This window comes from the organism of the source record quoted next, unplaced genomic scaffold (genome assembly GCF_019419815.1).
Source record: "Pyrus x bretschneideri cultivar Hongxiangsu unplaced genomic scaffold, Pyrus_bretschneideri_v1 Contig34, whole genome shotgun sequence".
In the NCBI taxonomy this organism is placed as follows: domain Eukaryota; kingdom Viridiplantae; phylum Streptophyta; class Magnoliopsida; order Rosales; family Rosaceae; genus Pyrus; species Pyrus x bretschneideri.
Genome location: NW_025999657.1, coordinates 4,482,230 through 4,502,559, shown reverse-complemented (window position 1 = coordinate 4,502,559; position 20,330 = coordinate 4,482,230). Strand labels below are relative to the sequence as shown.

The window sequence follows — 20,330 nt, the reverse complement described above, 5'->3', positions numbered from 1 at the left end:
CATTCAAAACCGTTCTATTCTAATCATGAAATGTGTTCTTTCTAAGGATTATGCAAATTACACTCTTAAATATATAAACAGAAATAATCACTTGGTACTGCGGTCTATTAGTATTTTTTTTCACTTGTAAGTAAGATGTTTTAGATTCAATTATCGACAAAAATGAATTTAAACAATATTATTATGGCTAATTCATTGTGAAACTTAGCCTACTCCCTCATTTCTTTAGTGAAGATACTACCGTTTGTTTAAAAAAAAAATAGGCTTATTATTTGAAATGCCCCCTAAAACTGCCATTGAGTCTCAGCTTATTCCTGAAACTGGTGTTGTCTCACTTTGCTCCTGAACAAGCTCATGTCTAGTGGAATCATTGCTCAATAATGTGAAATTTTTTGTTTCAAACTGTGCACATTTTCTTTAAATAATTTATTTTGTTTGGGAAGTATTTTGGATAGGATAGCTTAATGGTATAATGATTTTGTTGTAATAAATATTTTTCAATGGCTAAGTTTTGAGCCAATACATGGATGTCTTGCAAGTGATGCTCTATGAACAAATGTAACCCTTATTTTGGTTGATACAATGATTTTGTTGCTCATAATTTTTCTATTGATTGAATAATTTATTTGTAAAAATGACCAAAATTTATACGTTTGAATTAGAGTTGTCAAAAATAAAATTGAGACTTGTTTAATGTGTAGGATAGAGATAAATAAATGTGTAAAAATTGAAATATCTAAAATACCTTTAAATTTAACAATCCCTTAACGAAAGTGGGTAAAGTGAGATAAAAGAGTTGAAAATGTCAGTTTCTAGGGCAAAGACAAAACCAATTTCAGAAGATAACTGAGACTCAACAGCAGTTTCAAGGAACATTTTGACTAATAAGCCAAAAATATATATAAACAGAAGCGGAAGTTATGATTAATTATAGGTACCTACAATTACCCGGCATATGGTTAGGCGGTACAACTCGTTACCATCACCTACTTTTAGTCTCTATTTTCTTTCTTCAACTGTTCGCTCCTCTCCATTATTTTGAAAATTTAAATGCACTGCACTACATTGCTACTCTACAATCATGTCCTACCAAGAAAAAAAAAAACCGCCACTCAATGCCAAAAACATCTTATAAAGCATAATTTGAACTATATATAGGGGTGGGCAAACGGGTATATAAACCGCAAGTCGAGGCGGGTAATCAAGGTTCGGGACTGGTACGGGTCCATTCCTAATTTAAAAAAAAAAAAAAAAAAAAAAAAGACCGGGCTGGCCGGGTCCAGAAGTATAGAAAAACGAGTACCCAGACCAACCCGTTTTTAACATTTTCTCATTTCTTTCCTATTTTCTCACACCTTCTCAAAGACTCTCATCTCCTCAGTCCTCCCTTTCGGATTTGTCGATTCTTAATCTCCTCGCTCTCGATCTCTCTTTCCCACAATCTCTCTCTCTTTCTCTCTTCAGATGCCTCTGTCTTTGATATGCGCAGCTTCACTGGTTTTCGCTCCCTCCCAAACTTCTCTGATTTTGTCCTCTAAATCTGCTTCGTAATCTTCGAGTTCGACTCGGTTTCCGATTTAGGATCCGCCAAGTTCACCTCCGAAACGGTTTGCTTGTCCTACACAACCTCCTCCCCTCCACGTTTCCACCCACACTCTGTCACTCTCCGTCGGTCATCTCCTCCACCATCTCGACATCACCACCGTCGCAAGTCCTCGACGACATCCCAGAACCTAGGCACCCGCACCATCCATCTTCTCAATTTTGCGATTTGGATTTCGTCGAATCTCCCATGTCTCTCACCTATGTCCTGGCGACCACCACTCTTCGTCAATCATCTCATCCACCACCCCCATCATCAGCACCTCAAGATTGTCAAACACCACCATCGTCAGCGCCATGCGAATCGAAATCGACCACCGTGCCCTATGTTCTTAGTCTTCCAGTGTCTCCTCTCAAATCTTAATTTTCTACAAGATTTGGTATTTGGCCCATCTGGGTTTTCATTAATCTGTAGGTATGGTGGGAAATCTGAGATGGTTTTTTTTTTTTCTTTCTTTTTTCTGAATTTGTTTTGGAGTTTAGACCTTAGAGCATCTGACTCTTTGTGGTTGTGAGCATCTGTATTTAAGTTTTGATTTCAGTCAGTAAGTTTAATGTATGATTATCTAATATGGATCTTTGTGGTTGTGGTGACAACACAACAGAGACTGGTTAGAGACTTTTACAAGGTTTTAAACCAAGTGAACACTGAAGAAATCCCGACTGGTCTAAAGTTTCCAGATTCATTTAATCAATGAACTGAGTTGTTATTTTTTCATGGCTTTTGACAGAAAATGCATTTAGAACAGCAAAGGGCGTGGAATCTGATGGGTACATTTATGGGATTGTTTTACTTGAGCTGATAACTAGAAAAAAGGAATTGGATCCATCATTTATAGAGCAAATTGACATTGCAGGATAGGCTAAGTCAGTTTGGAGCACCACGGAACAAATTGATCAGATTGTCGTTTCAAGCCTTAAGGAGGAACTTCTAGATTCAACAACCATGGATCAAGTTATCAACATGCTTATGGTGGACTGAAGTTATCGACATGTTTATAGTGGCTTTCAGTCTCCTGCTTCAATCTCATTATGCCCAAAACCCAAAAAAAAATAATAGTAATTAGACCCGTGGACCTGTCTCGAACCAGGTCGTTTTAAACGAGCCAAGTTAAGTCTGGTTCCCAAACTCAAAATCCTTCTACCCAGCCCAGCCTGCCCCATTACATTTTAAAACGGGTACGGTCTGGTTCTTCCAAATTTGGGGCCAACCCGGCCCATGCCTAGCCCTAACTATGTATTACAATTTAACCCTATATATATGTATGTATGTATGTATGTATGTATGTATATGTGTATGTATACATATACATATACATATATATGTGTAAAGGTTAAGATTCGATCACACACGCTTTTAACATGTATTTTGACACTCATTTGTAGGACTCACTTTGTAATGTATTTCAATCATTCGAACCGTTCATAGACCATCCTTGCAAATACTTAGATCAAACGCAAAACGATTAGGACATTAATTTTTAGTGAAGAAAATGGACGGTTCTACAAAGAAATACTCAATTTAATCTAAACGGTTATATTATTTTAGATTTGGGGGTTTTTTTTTTTTTGTGTGTGGACATAGTCTCTATGGCAAGATATAAAGAAAGGCAGTTACGGAGTGGACCCTACACAATCGTGTGTCAAAATTAGTGTCAAAAGCGTATGTCTCCAGATTCTAATCCGATATATATATGAGACCCTTAAGGGAAGAAATTCCTTTTTTTTTTTAATGTGCATTAGTTGTGGGGCTCATACTGTGACATCCCATATCGCCCAGGGGAGTGATTCTTAAATGTATATTCTCATCCCTACCTAGCGCGAGGCCTTTTAGGAGCTCACTGGCTTCGGGTTCCGTAGGAACTCCGAAGTTAAGCGAGAAGAGGGTTAGAGCAATCCCATGATGGGTGACCCACTGGGAAGTTGCTCGTGAGTTCTCAAAAACAAAACCGTGAGGAAATGGTAAGCCCAAAGCGGACAATATCGTGCTACAGTGGTGGAGCAGGCCCGGGAAGTGGTCTCACCCGGGCCAGGATGTGACACATACCACATCGAATTTCAACGATGCGAACAATTTATTTTTCATGTTTCACTTCATAAATCATCCTTACAAAATATTAGCCAAATTGGAAATATTTGAGACATCTAACTGAGTTCATAGAAGTTGACGGGCATTTTGTAATATAAGAAATAATGAAATTTTATCATGATAATTAAATAAGCAAATATAATAATTAAATAAGCAAATAATTTCAAATTGAATTTTTGTAAGAATAATTTATTAATCGATAATTACAAAATAAATAGTTATGATTGTTAAAGTTTGATGTAGATAATTAATTCCCATATACATAACTATAAAATATATATTTATACATATATATTAAAATGGTCACTCCGAAAGTGGCTGATAGTAATAAGTTGCAAAGGTCATCAACTTTATTTGCATTCATTTGAAAGTAGACATTTCAGTTGGTAATAATACCTAGTCATGTCAAGTCAAGTTATCATCTAATAAAGGCTTCCTCTCTCTCTGACATCTAGCCCTGATCAGTGCTTAATTTCTGACTTTGTTTCACCTTCAAATGTAACAAAACCAGTAACTTCTTTTTACATTTCTTGGTGTGGTCGTTTAATTCCAACCAAACACAACAAAACTATCCACAGCCTATTGGGAATGAGAGATTAGGAGGAGAGATAATCCTCCTCCTTACCTGTGGATGTAAATTTCTTCCTCCTTATTCTAGGATAAAACTATACCTACAAAACAAATAACATCTTAGATCAAGGGTAAGAGCCTCACGCACCCATGATGAATGGGAGGGTTTTGGGCGAAGAACCTCTAATACCAAAGTTAAGAATTTTGAGAGAAAAATGTTTAGAGAATTTAGAGAGTTTAGCAAGAGAGTTCGACTTCAGTTTTGGAGAGAATAAGGTAATATTTATAGGGGTGTGGCCGGCCTCCTTGGGTGAGAGACAACCGGCCATTTGACTCCTTTTGTGGGCTAGGTTCTTGATTTGTGTTCAATTGGGAATAATTAAATAATTAACTAATTAATTAGCCAATTAATAGAATAATTGCCTAATTGATTAGCTAATTAATATAATAAAAAGGGAAAGATTTTGGGAGTTACCTTGTGGAGAGGATTTGATTAAATAATTAACTAATTAATTAGCCAATTAATAGAATAATTGCCTAATTGATTAGCTAATTAATATAATAAAAGGGGAAAGATTTTGGGAGTTACCTTGTGGAGAGGATTTGATGAGGATAGATGAAATAGGTTTTGAATTGTTACCTATTTTGAGCACTTTTGACTTGGTTGATGGATGATTGCTCGCTGGTCGCTCGTAGAAATCCCGGTGTTCCTCGAAGGTAATTTTATCATTTTTTATCCAAAAATCCACGTGTCACTTTGTGATTATTTTGGGCTCCACATTACCTATTTCATTTCTCCTTCCACATGATGAGTTAGTCTAGCAACACCTGGTATTTAGTTAGGAAACGACTTAAGTTCAACTCACATGGATGGTAACTAGCATGATATGTATGCTTTAGTAAGTTTGATATACTAAGTTGTTGCGAGTGAATTAACAGTCTGTTGTAAAAGTATAAATTAAATCTCAATTGCTTAATTGATCAAAATCAAATATCGACTACATATCAATTAATTATTGACGATATAATGATGATATGTTGATGACATACTAAACACTGATATTTCAGCAACAGAGAGTTAAAATGGTAAAATGAGATCATTTAGTAAAAAAACTCAAGTATGTTTCTAAGTATCTTATTGTTTGCACAAAATTTTAAAACATTTCTCCCTCCCTTGAGTTTTCTCTTTCATAGTTTTACCCAAAAAAAATGGATCATCATGAAGTAAAAAATAAAAAATGTTTATTGGTGAAAGATATTTTTGTCCGTCCACCAATTGATGATGAATAGAATAGGTCATTGATTCCTCAACTGAATAGCTCGTTCATTCCACAATTAATTGTTGTAACCGTTTAGACCATTCATTTCTAAATTGATTAGGCAATTGATTCCCCTATTGAATTAGGGGTATTTTTTATAATTTATCAAGATCGCCACACCACTGTATAAAGTTGGATATGCCTTACATTGTAACACACCATGTTTCTAATAGAATTATCTCATTCTCTCTCAAATTATTTTTCTCTACAACACCTAATCAGCACCTTATTGAATCGTCACATGTTCAAATCAGTCATTCCAACACCCTAAGACGTAAAACCCCTAGGTTTCAAATGGGTATTCATAAGGAGGGTAATGAGAATAATAAGGTCGTACGATATAAGTAGTGTTGGAAAAAATTCCCGAAAATCCCGAACAAAAAGATAATCACTATCCCAAACCAAAATTCCCGAAATTTTCAAGATGATATCCGAACCGATTCCTAAATTTTTATACGGGAATCAGTATTGTCTCCTCAATTTTTTGGTAACCCATACTGAACCAAAAATAAATATTATATATATATATTGCTAACTACTAGTAGCAATATAATTGGTGTGGTCTACATGCATTAACCATAGCCCTTTATCATCACATCTGCCGATATGAACCTCCCACACACACTCACCTTGCACTGCTATTTCTTAACCAAATGTGTCTATTTCTTCAACACGAAATCAAAAAAATTGTATTATTAGTTTTTGAACATATTAGGTTTGTAACTTATTTTTTTGTTTTTGGGTTTGTTACTTATTTTATTTTGGTTGCATGTTAATTTGACTTGGTATGAATGATTGGTATTTCAATTTGTATGAAATTTGGGAATACCTAACCATCCCGAAAATTGGGAATACCGAAATTTTGGTTATGGATTGGTCTTTAAATTTTCGTCCCGAACATTTTCAGTTTGGGATTCGGGATCCCATTTTCCGTTTGCGATCCCATACCAAACCACCCCTAGATATAAGGCCCACCTTTTGGCACAATGTTTTTCACAACGCCTTGGGATTGATTACGAGAAGACATACTCTCCCATGATGGACGTTATTATGTTCTGCTACTTAATCAGTTTAGTAGTTTCTGAAAAACTGAGTATGCAACTTATGAACGTAATCACCGTGTATCTATATGGGATCTAAGTATAGAGATTTATATGAAAGTCCCTGTAGGACTAGTAACACCCGAATCAATGCGTTCCCGACCATGGAATACACTTTCCATTAGGTTGAAATGTTCGCTATATGGTTTAAAATAATCCAGATGAATGTGGTACAAACGCCTAAGCAAGCACTTGACCAGTGGTGATATGTAAATAATTGTGGGCATATGTTCATTAAGACCACCAATTCTGGTTTTACGATAACTGCAATATATGTCGATGACATGAAACTGAAGAGATCCAAATGATTGCTACACACCTGAAGAAGGAATTTGAGATTAAGAATCTTAGTAAAACTAAGTATTGTATCAGCTTGTAGATCAAGCACTGTGAAAAAGGGATCTTACTCCACCAATCGAACTACACTCAAAAGTGTTGCATCGATTTAACGTCCTAGAAGCAAAGTCATCTAGTACTCCTATGGTCGTTTTATCTTTAGATCCTAAGAATTTTTTTTTTTTTCATCCTAAGGAAGATGAATATGAGATCCTGGGACTAGAATTCCTCTATCTTAGTGTTATTGGAGCTTTGTTATATTTAGCCCAATATACTAAACTAGACATCTCATGTGCTATGAATCTCCTGGCAATTACAGTTTCGCGCCAACACGCTGCCACTGGTATGGCATCAAAGACGTATTTTGATACCTTAAAGTTACTACGGATATGACCCTATTATATACCTACACATCTCATAAGTCTGATGCACTGCATGTTGGGTTTGCCAATGTTAATTAAGCACCTATCAGACCCGCACAAGGCACTTTCCTAGACATGCTATGTCTTTACTGACGGAAACACTGTTATATCCTAGATATCTACAAAATAGACTTTGCTTGCTACTTCGACTAACCATGTTGAACTCATAGACTTTTATGAAGCTACCCGGGAGTGTAGTCGACTATGAGCTATGATGTAGCATTTTGAAGCACATGTAAGTTAACCTCTACTACCGATCACATACCAATCATCTATGAGGGCAACACTGCATGTATCAACCAGTTAAAGTTAGGTTTTATCAAGGGTGATACCACCAAACACATAGGATCCAAGTTCTTCTTCTCACACAAATAGTTGCAAGAAAAGAAAATTGAGGGGCGTTATATTTGTTCCTAGAATAACCATGCTGACCTATTTAACAAATCTCTACCTAAGAGCCCATTTTTGAAGCACGTTAGAGGTACTAGGATACACAAGCTTTCAGAGCTAGCATAAGGCATCTTGTCGATGCTAATGTTCAGGGAAACACCCAATCATGTGCCAATGGGAAGGCATCCCGACAACTCTTTTTTTCCTTTGCTAAGTTTTTATCCCATTGATTTTTACTTAGATAGGTTTTTAATAAGGCACCAATTCTGGTCTTTCGACCAGACAATAACGGTTATATGTCACTTAAGCCATGCTTAAAGTCATGAACATCTAAGGGGAAGTGTTGCAAGACATTTATGACCGTCCACTAATTGGTATGAATAGGCCATTGATTCCACAAATGAATAGGTCATTCATTCCTCATTTAATTGCTGTAGCCACTAGGCCATTCATTCCTCAATTGATTATGCAATTGATTCTCCCTATAGAATTAGGGGTATTTTTGTAATTTTCTAGAATAGCCACACCATTATTTAAATGTGGCTATGCCTCACATTATAACATACCATGAAATTCTCTAATAAAATTCTTGCATTCTCTCTCAAATTATTTTCCCTACAACAATCATTTCATACTTTTGTTTTTGCAAATAATTCAACAAAGACTTTAAATGGTCAGAATCGTATAGTGCCAAGAGCTGATAACATTTTTATTCAACATTAATATTTGCATATGGGTTTTTATATTTTATTTTTTCTAAATTCCATAATAATAATAATAATAATAATAATAATAAATATTATAGAAAGTAAATATTAAGGGAATAGAATGAGAAGGAATCTTTTATAGGAGTTTGAAGTAGGAATAGAATAGAAGAATAGAAACTGGCAGACTGAGAGTGCATGACATCTAAAAAATGCTCTGAAATTCAAACTATGCTAGTAAAACGATAATCTGGCCAAAGAAAAAGCTAGTAAAACGACAAGCACTCTACTACTAGTTTTATCCTTTTTGTACTACAGCCAGCTAAACTTAATTTAGGCACTAATTAAGTGGGTTTAATTAGCACAAAGTTTGATGCTCACTGGGACAATGCATTCTCTGTAGTTACACAAGGGGACAATTTTACCGAGATAATCAAAACGTAATCAACAAAAACATGATTAAACTATGGCTTACCAAACACCAAAAATGGTCCAAACCTCAAACCTTGAGAAAAAATGGGCAAAATTCAAATTAATTCAAATTAAAAGGAATGTTAATGTGGTAATTATGAGATTCTGTATGGGGGTTTAGTTAAAAAGAAGTGCATTGCATTGTGTTTTAGGGTTTAGGGAGTCCAAAAAGCAGCAGGCACGTTTGTAGTGGCTGGTGGAGTTTTGACAGCCTTTGCTCTCACGCTTGCTGGGAACTGCGTTACGCAAAGCGTGCTATACTTGGTTTGGACCTCCAAAATTTCCGCTTTTCTTCGCCACGGCAGTCCATCATTCCAGAGGCTGGATAGACCTACAGAGACATTTCAACTTCTCCTTGGTTACTATTATGCGATTTACTAGTGCTAGAAATTAAACTCAAGACATGTTGTGTGGAATATGGGCCTGAAATTTGTCTCAATCACTGAGTCACCCCATAATGGGTCCAAAATTTCCACTTTACTCTTCTCCTATCTTTCAAATTATGTACATATATTGGTTTTTATTTTTACACCACCATATTGGATGTAGAACAACTTGCTGATTTGGACACTAATGTCTGATTTGGGTCATGACTAGTCGTTCTAAAAGAAAACAGTGTCACTATCATGATTAACTTCTACGATGTTGTGACTAGTTGGAATTTTAACTGAATTCCTTCGTTTATTATCAAAAGTAGAATTCTAAGATTTCACCATATTTTTTGGTTTTAGGTTTCCAAGCAAGTCTAGGGTTGAGATACCTCTTAAAGGAGCTAGGGTTTGCTATCTTATAATTATTATTCAATCAATAGACTTGAGCTTTGATTTTTCAAACTCTATTGGATTCCAGATTGCTAATGGATTTTGGCTTAGGATTTTATTTCGATTTTTCTGTTTAATTTATAATGTTGCGTCAAAGTTACTCTATTTTATGAAAAAAGAGATTCAAACTCAAGTGCACGTAGACATACACATTGTCTTGGTTAAGTTGTCTATTTATATGAATTGCACATATATAATATGGTTGAGTGTTATTATTTATAGGCTTAATTGGATTAATAGTCATCGCAGTGATATGGTAATTGGAAGATAGCCTATGTGGATAAAAAAATTAGGATTTAAGCCCTGTGATGAAGTCTGATACGATTTAGGCTCAAAATTGAAAATTTCGTCAATTATCCGTTAGTTGTTAGCACATGGCTTATGTGTGAGGCTAAAAAAGATAACAAGAAGAAGGAAAATGATTGAATAGAGGAACTCCCGAACATTTGGCGATCTCAGATGTGTCGATATCAATGATGACTCATTATTTCGATGAATCATTTCTTCTAGCCTCATAGATAAAGTCTCATGTGCTAACAATTAACATAGAGTTCCGTTTTAGCTTCACATGTGAGCCTCATGTGCTAATAATTAACAGAGTTGACGAAATTTTTAATTTTGAGTCTAAATCCTAACATTCACAACATGGGCTTAAATCCTAATTTTTTTTTTTAGTATAAACGCTATCTTCCGACTACCTTATCACAACAAGAACTAATAATCCAATTAGACCTTATTTAAATGCAAGGTGCCTAAGTTATAACTAAGCAAGGTAGTGAGGTAGTTGACAGTGAGCATGCAAGATAGAGAGCTTGTACAGAAAAGAAAATAAAGAAAACAATGACGGGAATAAAAGAAAAGGAAGGAAAAACAAAGACGTTTGTATTTTCTTCTCGCTCTCCATAACTAAGGGACCGGGCCGTGGTGTTTAATGGCATATCTTTTAATTATTTTTTAAGAGGGACTAATTGGTGGTTTCGTTATGATAATCTATTTTTTAAAAAATTAAAAAGACTCACATAAATATTTTAATCTCTGCTTGATCTCCATCATCATATGGTTTGGAATGGAAACATCAATGCTACGTTGGTTTGAGTTCAGACGATGGGTAAAGAATTCAACTCTCCTCCTCAATCTCTCCCTATGCTTTCTTTAATACATGCACAAATTCTTATACACCTTCATCATTTAAATCTGACGTCAATGTGCAGCTAGGGACTGGGACTTGTGCAATTGGCAACTTATATTTTTGTAGCAAATTTTTAATGATGCTCCAGAATGTATATTTCAAGTTTTGAATTATTTAAAAATTTATAATAAAGAAATGTAAATTTAGGATATGAAAGTTGTATTTACATTTTACCCCCTTTTTTTTTTTTTTTTTCCAAAGAAGAATATTATTAGATACGAACATAAATGTTTACATCAATAGCTAGGGTATTAAATAACCACTCCGGCTTAAAACAATCTCACAAGTGAGAACCCCCCATACGCGTGACATACTTCGCCACCAAATGCGCAGTCACATTACAGAGCCAAGAAGTATGAAGAAATTCCACATAACCCAATTGCCGTTTGCTATGCTCCATGTCCCATAATAAGCCTTCAATGCTAGCCTCCGGCAGTAGAAGACCATTTAACATCTCCACAAGCATTTTCGAGTCAGTTTCAATCTGAACCCTCTCATAACCTCTCTCTATACAAGCCACCAACGCCCCCCTCACCGCTTCCACTTCAACCATCAAACTAGACCCACACAAGATACCCCCCACACCTCCGCCCCCCCCACCCCGCCGGAAAATCCCTACAAAGTCTCTAGCCACCCACCCAAATGCACCCATCCCCATGTGAGAACACCAAGCCCCATCACAATTAACCCTAATAGTTTGAAATGGAGGCTTCACCCATCTCTCCTGGAACATCCCCCCTACCCCACACTGCTGCCCACTAGCGTGTCTCTACTCCTCCCCTCCCACCTTCTCCCTCAAGCTCACTCCATTGACGATACAAAAGATCCAATACTGTGCCAGGCTCCACTATAGTCTTCTCAAAGACCGCGATATTCCTACATTTCCAAAAATGAGTTCTTTTTACATTTTACATTTAAGATATAAAAATTGTATTTACATTTTACTAAATATGAGTTCTTTTTTAATTGGAAGAAATAAATTAGAATTTCATTTATTTTCTCTCTTTCAAGGCCAGAATTCACCTCCTAAAAATGTAAAACAAAAAATGTAAATATACATTTTATTTACATATTTCGACGAATATGGACAATTTGCATGCGCCATTGAAGAGCTCTCCGGCCCAAGAAAAAATGAAAAATTCTTATTTCAAGGTGTGTTCCATCTCTTGGTAGAGATGCTTTTAAATCTTGATTAAAGATATAATAATCAAGATCTAATGATTTAAAATTTCAAAGTATACTTCAAAGCACCATAAAATTTTCGTTTTGGTGATAGCTTTGTGGGTTGCCATTTCCATGTGTTTGGTTGGCGATGTTTAAGAATGTAGTTCCCATGTAGCCTATTCTGTTGAATTTCGATCCCATCTGGATTCTTTGTGAGGATTCTAAGGAGGATTTTTATATTTTATCTATTCATCGTACATTGTATGGTCAAAAATTATTTTGAATTTTTATTGAACATTAAACACAAATAGTACTTAACGAAAGCTGATTCCACGATGTACCATAAATAGATGGATGTGAGAATCCTTAGAGTCCTCACAAAGAGAATCCGGAAAGGATCTTGATCCCATTCTGTTGTCTCCTTCTATATATGACTAATTCTACTCTTATATCCTTGATATATTAAAATCAGATATATGCTCATGATAAATGATTTAGGGTTCATTTTCAAATACGCAAGATTTTCATATGCATGGATTCTGGATTTATTATATTTCAGGGTCGGCGAGGTTCGGTTTTGTTCAATTTCAAACCGCACAGTAATCCAACTAATATAATATCACGACATTAGATTGGTGTTAGTCTCAGATTAATACGTACTATTTAGCTTAACCCAATCAAACTAATTCATTTAGTAACTGGTTTGGTTTGTCACTCATCAGCAATTATCAAATACCACGACTAATCTGCGGCGCATGGCATCATCTTATCTCTTTATATTTATTTATTTATTTGGGACTCAATTTAAACAATAATTACAAATTCAAGGTATCATGTTGGACAAGCTTTCTATGTCATAAGTATGTCCATCACTTTCTTAAGCTTTGAACATCATTCCTAAGGCTACCTCATAGTGCAACTGTTTATATTTTAGGTATTCAATCAGTACTCTTTCCTACAATTAATCATTCGAACCCAAAGTCTTTTAGTTGTTTAAAATGATAAATAAATAAATAAAAAAAATAAAAGTTACTCGTGATATAAAGTTGAAATGAAAGTGCAAATATAATTATGAATTTAGCAACTTTTTGTTATGGTTAATCATTTAAATAGTCTAATTTCAAAACACATTTCACGTATTATTTTTGTGATTCTTTCAACAAATGTAGCCCTGATTGTGAACAAATGGATCCTTCTAAATGCTTAATAATATCCAAATCGATAACAATACAGTCGTAGCATATGACTCATCCCATGCATTCACAATCTTTTGATCTTTTCAATCATCATTATATATATGTATATATTTTTTTATACAAATGATATTATCTACACTAAGAGAGTAGATGAGTGGCTAAGGTCTGGTTTGGTACTGAGGTGATTCTGAAAAAAGTGGTATCAAAAAAGCTGGGAGCTGTTTTTGTGTTTGGTAAACATTCAGCTTCAGTTTTTTTTCACAGTTTTGGATGAAAAAAAGCCAAAAACAAGAAGTTGCAAAACCCAGCTTTGAAAAACCGACTTTTTTTCACATCTGTTTTACATAAAAAATTACCAAACACTATAATACTGTTTTTTTTTTTCAAAAGCACTTTTACAAAAAAGTTTACCAAACACTCTGCTGCTTTATTTCACAACTGTTTATTCTCACAGCACAGCAGAAACAATTTTATTCAAAGCATAGTAATACCAAATCAGCCCTAAGCCTCACAATGGACTAGCTATAGCCCTAGTTTGGTATTGAGGTGATTATGAAAAAAAAAATGGCTATAAAAAAAGCTAAAAACACAAAGTTGCAAAACCAGCTTCGAAAAACCAGTTTTTTTTTCACATCTATTTTACATAAAACTTTATCAAACAATATAATACTGCTTTTTTTTTCTTTTTTTTTTCAAAAGTACTTTTACAAAAAAGTTTACCAAATACTCTGCTGCTTTACTTTACAACTGCTTATTCTCACAGCACAGCAGAAACAATTTTTTTTTCAAAGCACAGCAATACCAAACCAGCCCATAATGTGGTTCAAATTCCCCAGTGGCGAGAATCGAACCTAAGACATCTACTTACAAGTGAAAAAGAATATATTAAATCGTAATACGAAGTGGCTTCAATCATTATATGTTATGTTTTATATTAGTCGTAGTGCAAATTACAAAATGAGAAAAATTAGGAGATGCAAAGTGGGTGGGGAAAGGTCATGATCATGATGATTCAAGATCACAAGTCCTCAGTCAGTTGGAGAGTGATTCTCGGATCATTATTGAATCCAAACAAATATAACATTTGGCTTCGACTGCCCCATTGACAACACGCCTAATTGGATGGATGATCATATATAAATATAACATTGTTGGTATATAATTTAAGGACGGCAGAAGTTGGACCCAGAATGTGGTGGTCCTCCGATGTCAAAGATTCAATTTGTTGGCGTTTTCTGGTTCGAAAAATAAAAACTCCAGACAAAAACTTACTAGCCCGTGAGCCTTGAAAATGGCCTCAGCTTTGCAATCTCGATCGTTGTCTGCAGAATAGGACCAGGACTTGGCCTTCGAGTTTAATTGTAGTATTCTTTCACTAGTTTTAACTTCTAGGTTTAGAGTGTTGTGATGAGTTTATAGCTCAACTGGTTAGGAGCGTTTATTCATGCACCCGAAGTCTTGTGTTTGAAGTCCAACTCCCCCAATATCACTATGTTTAGAAAGAAAAGAGTTTTGAGTTGTGTTATTTTCGCTCCCCAAGCACCTCTTACAGCAGCACTCCTTCCAAACTAGGGTTTTTCGTTTTTATTTATGAGATGGAATTTTCGACATAACAATTTCAATATATGACAATGTTATTTGCACTCAAATATATGTTGGAGTGCACGAGAGCAAACTCCAAAAGGATTAATGCTTGTTTTCTCAGTTTAGGTTTTCAATTTTTGTTTAATAGTGGAGAGATTTGAATTTGTAACATCTTCCATTTATAAAAAAAATGAAATAAAATACGACGTACTCTACCAGAAGTGGGAGGACTCTAGGTTTAGGTTTAAGCGTTTGAGAGAAGGATTATTTGAACTTGAGATCTTTTTCCATATTAGGAACAGAAGTAGTAGCACGAAATTGAGAGCTAGTAATTGGTAAAAATATGAACAATAATGTACATAAAGTGCACAAACTTTGGTTATATAATTACTAGTAAAATCAAAACCTTAATGAGGGTAACACTACTACGTAACTATTCATTAGCGGCGGTCTTAAAAGTGACGGATATTAAGTAAAATCTAACAGGAATTGGTCATAAAGTTATTCCATCCAGCTATAATTGTTTTTAAGGATTCAAGTCCAATGAGAAAGACCATAGCCGTAGCAGTAGCATATCATAGCATGGGTTTATTTATTTAAATCAAGAATTAAGAGGCATTGCACATGGTTAAAGCTCAATAATTAATATCTTAAATAACACATTATTTAAATTGGTTTCTTCTTCACGATGCAAAAACAACATATTTCCTGTATGAAGTTCTTATTACAGTATTTGATATTGCCTGGATTACTGATCCCAACTTACTAGCGATTAGCCATGAGCCGAGCAACTCTACTCTCTACACAATAGCTTTGTCTGTCCGAGTGAACGGTTGAGATTTAAATAACGTGCGGGCCCATAGACCTTCCCATGCTGTTGGGCAAGAACCCACATGGGACTTTCCCAATTGGCATTTTTTTTGTCCGCTTCTTCTCCGCATTTGCCAAGATTGCCAACAAGGGCGAGAAGCCAGGTTAAAGGCCGCCATGGGCTAAAGCCCAGGTGTAGGGGTAGCTGTCGCTGAAAATATAAAAGTTTATATGTTATTTCATTGATTTTCGAATGTGGTTCACTATGTGGCAAGACGGGTCAAGGCCCCACTTTTAACAAAATCAATATTGGCCCTAATTTGGTAATACCACATGCGCAATACGTCAAGATTTTTTCACAAAAGGCATCGGTATTTCAACAATACTTGGCCAATAAGTTTAATTGTCTAAGTTCAATTATACAGTAGTATATTTCAATTTATAAACCATCTCTTTTTCTTAGTTCTTACACCTTTATTCTCATCGCATCTTGTACATATTTGATACAAGTTTGACTTTGTTTGAATTACATGTATTTATTTAATGATATAAAATATAATATTAAGTTTTTTTTGTTTATAAAGATTTAAATCTTTAGCTCACTCGGTGAAAAATTATTGGCTCTATCCTTGTCATTCAAGACTCGTAGCGATTGAGCAAGGTAATTAGCCCACTTCCTCATCTCTTTAATGTCCATAATATCGTTGGTCAAAAAAAAAAAAAAAAAAAAACAGAAAAAACAACAATATCAAGTCATCCGAAGAGTAATTTGAATCCCTTTTTGGGCCATGAATTGAGAAAAGAAACTTCCTTCAATCTGTATTTGGGCCTCCAAACTATAATTCACTAGATTCTAGTCCAGTCCAAATATTCCTTAACTACCTCTTTGGTTCGTTCCCAAATCCCAACTGTCCAACCCAACGGCCTAACCATCTCACACACACACACTGACATTCAACCATGGAGGCAGCAGCAGCACCACCGCACCGTCACCTCCACAGCCACCAATGCTCGGCAGCTTAGTAGCTCTAGATACGACCGTCTCCCAACATCTCCACGTCCTCGCCAAACCCTTCCTCCCCCACTCCCTCCTCCTCCTCCTCGAACTCTCCGCCGACTTCCGCTTCTTCTTCCCTCTCTCCCTCTCCCTCCTCCTTGCCCCGATCCCAGACCCAAGCCCAACCCAAATCCTCCGCCCACGCCTCTCCCCACTCATCTTCGGCCTCCTTCTCGACCTCGCCGTCGTCGGCCTAATCAAACTCCTCTTTCGCCGCTCCCGCCCTCTCTACAACAAGAAGATGAGCGTCGCCGTTTCGGTAGACCACTTCTCCTTCCCCAGCGGACACTCCTCCCGGGTTTGCTTCGTCGCCTCCGTTTTGCAACTCTCCGCCGCCGCCCTCACCGATGCCCTCGCCAACCTACGGTCAGCGTCTCCCTTCGTTGATCGTTGGATCGGCGCTGACGAGGTCAATGCCGTGAGGATTTTGGTCTCGGTTGCTTGGGCCTGGGCCGTCGGCACCTCCGTCTCTAGGGTTTGCTGGGTAGGCATTTCGTCACCGACGTTTTCACCGGGGCATGTTTGGGCGTGCTTGAGGCTCTGGTTTCGTTTCCTTGCTGAGGTTCTAAGGTATGAATTGCTTAGCACTGAAAATTGAACTGCTAATTATCGTTTATGCATTGATTTCTGAGTTGATCATACTATAATTTTGGAGGTACAAGTTAACAATGTTGGGTACAATCACAGAGAATTTTAGTGAAATGTGTTATTAGAAGTAACCAAAATTGTGGCAGTGTCGATGATCGTGGAATCGAATGTTGAATTATTACCACTAACGTTACGAATGCGGAAACTTATAACGATATAAGACTAGGAATTAAGCAAAAATTTGGTTAATAGCTATTTGAGGCAATCTCATCACAAGTCCAGTTTGCTTAATGATGATCGGGGCGGGGAGGGTGATGGCTTGTTGGCTTCCTGCGTGGTTTTGAGTTCAATTTCTTCACTAACATAAAATCATGTAGCATTTCTACTTCTATAGTGTACTGCCTTATTCATTTCTCCAATATACTTTTCAATGTGCTTTAGAAATAATATAAATAGGAAAGTGTAATTTAGGTCAATAAAGAATTTCACGGTTAATGGTCTTTTAATTATCTAGCATAGGTCCATTGTTACTATTAGTTTTCAGCTTTCAAAAAAAATGAAACTGAAAACTCAACTTTTGGTTTTCAGTTATTTTTTATTTTTAAAACTAAGCGTAGTTACCAAATAAGGTTTCAGTTTTTAGTTTTCAAAAAAGTGGAAACGGAATGGTCATCAAACGATTTCAAATTTTTAATTGTATTTTGATCAATGGGGGAGGGGGGAAATGGAACTTGTGACCTTCCAACATTCGGGAAGAGAAATACCACTAGAACAAGAGCAAGTTGGTGGATTTGGAGTTCTGTCTTTGTTGTTGGACAAGCATTAATCTGAAGAGCTATAAACAGCCTCTGTTCAATAAAGATCGAGAGCTAATACTTAATGATTATGAATGGAATACTTGATAAGTATGTATTGATGGAATGAGGGGAAAATTAGCGTCTGTAGCCAATTCATAATGTGATATAGTGGAAAAAATGATTTAGGAATTCTGGACAGCAGTTGCCCAGTCCATAGGATGTGAAAGGTAAACATTTAAAGGTGGAAAAAAGTACGTAGGAATGTTCAGGTCGTAGTGATTGGACTGCAAAACTTGCAAAAGGCAATTACAAAATGTGGTTTTCTTATGCTTAAACAGTCGCTTAAACAGTTGTTATTTAGATCAGTGAAACGAACACCAAACAAATTTAGTTTCATACTACTACCAGCTGGTATTCCATCTTTGAACTGCATCAGTCTTGCCAAGTGTTTTGTAGTAGTGGGCATGCTTTATACTGATTTGTACGGTTGTACCAGGTGCCAATCAGTTATCTCTCTTTCTCTGGCTGAAAATGAGTATTTTGTTCCACAACGTTAGGACTTTACATGTTATTTAAAGTAGGGTCTTTATCATCCAATGTCTGATGGAGATGACTTCTGACTGGAGGATAGCTTCCGACTGTAAATTGAAGGATGGTTCCTGACTGGAGCAACCTGCTGCTGTCGGAAAGTCTCTTTTCTCTAACGGTGGTTCTGGGTCGAACATGTGGTGAAAATAACTTTCTCAAGGTCTGGGATACTTCTTTTCATTTCTGATGACCCCTGTTGAATATGGAACTGATTATTTTCTATGCTGCATGGCTAGATTGTTCTTCCATATAACGTCGTTTTGATTATGGGAAGCAGATGAAAGTAAAGATATCCTTGCGAAGTATAGAGAAACTCTCAAGGGGAAGTAGCATCCAGATTTAATGAGAATTTTATTGAATTCAGCTGGTGAAAGAGATGCTGGAAAATTCTGTGCTTCTTCAGTGGTACCTTCCATGCTCCACTAGCTCCCATTTATTCTTTCACTTGATTTATTGAGTAGTGTGTTTCTCCAAATGTACTAAGATCTGTATATTTTTGTGATGCAACTACATTGGAATTCAGAGTCTCTTTATAAAAAAGTATGGTCCAAGGAAAAATAATAGTTTGCTCAATCATTTACAAAACATTTGGATCCGTCTAGGAACGTTTTACAAACGATTTTTGAAGAATTGTTTTGTAAAACGAAAATAACAAATTGGATTTAGCATTTTTAGGATTTGAGAATGCATCAGGTAGTTTATTTGAGAATGATTTTTGTGAAGAAAAACGCGTTTGGTACCAAATGTAATATATATATATATATGTGTGTGTGTGTGTGTGTGTGTGTGTGTGTGTGGTGTTGGTAGCAACAGTGGTTGGAGTAGTGATGACAATAGAGGTGTTAGTAGTGGTGGGATATAGGTGGTGCTAATTAACAATAGTTGTGAAAATGGTGGTTGTGAGGTGGGGATGATGGCGGCCATGGTGAGGGTAATGGGGTGGAGAATGTGGTGATGGTGGTGGGAGGTGGCGAAGGTCATGGTGGTAGGGGTGATGGTGGTTGTGGTGGTGGTGACAATGGTGGTGGTGGTGGAGGTGTAGGTGGTAGTGGTGGTGGTCATGGTGAGATGGTGGAGATGGAGGTGGCCATGGTGGCAAGGGTGATGACGATGGAGAATATGGTAGTGGCGACAATGGGGGTGAGAGGTGGTGGTGTCAAAGATGGTGGTGGTGGTGACGATGATGGTGAGACAATGGTGATGGTTGTGGTTTTCGATCAACGGTTCAATTGATTGGCTGACTGCTATTCGTTTCTTTGAGCAAGACAGAAACTTGAGAAATAGGTGTTGAATACTATTAACACTGTTTGGGTTCTTACTCGTAAAGACTCATTCCTCAATCCTTATTACATGAAAGTCATAGCTTCATGCATAACTCGTTACAAGTAAAAAAATAAAAAAATGAAAAAGTTCCAACACTTAATCTGAGTGATGATTTGTCCGTTTGGAGAAGTTCCTCTTTACGTCTAGAGCCAAGTATTTTTTAACTATTATGTCATAATTTGGTGATTCCATCATTGCAATTGTATTATG

At 36.3% G+C, this 20,330-nt stretch overlaps 1 pseudogene; it reads left to right on the top strand.

Annotated features, from left to right (window-relative positions):
* Positions 1-16,712: 16,712 nt before the first annotated feature.
* On the top strand, positions 16,713-19,373 carry LOC103932981 (annotated as a pseudogene).
* Positions 19,374-20,330: the final 957 nt, after the last annotated feature.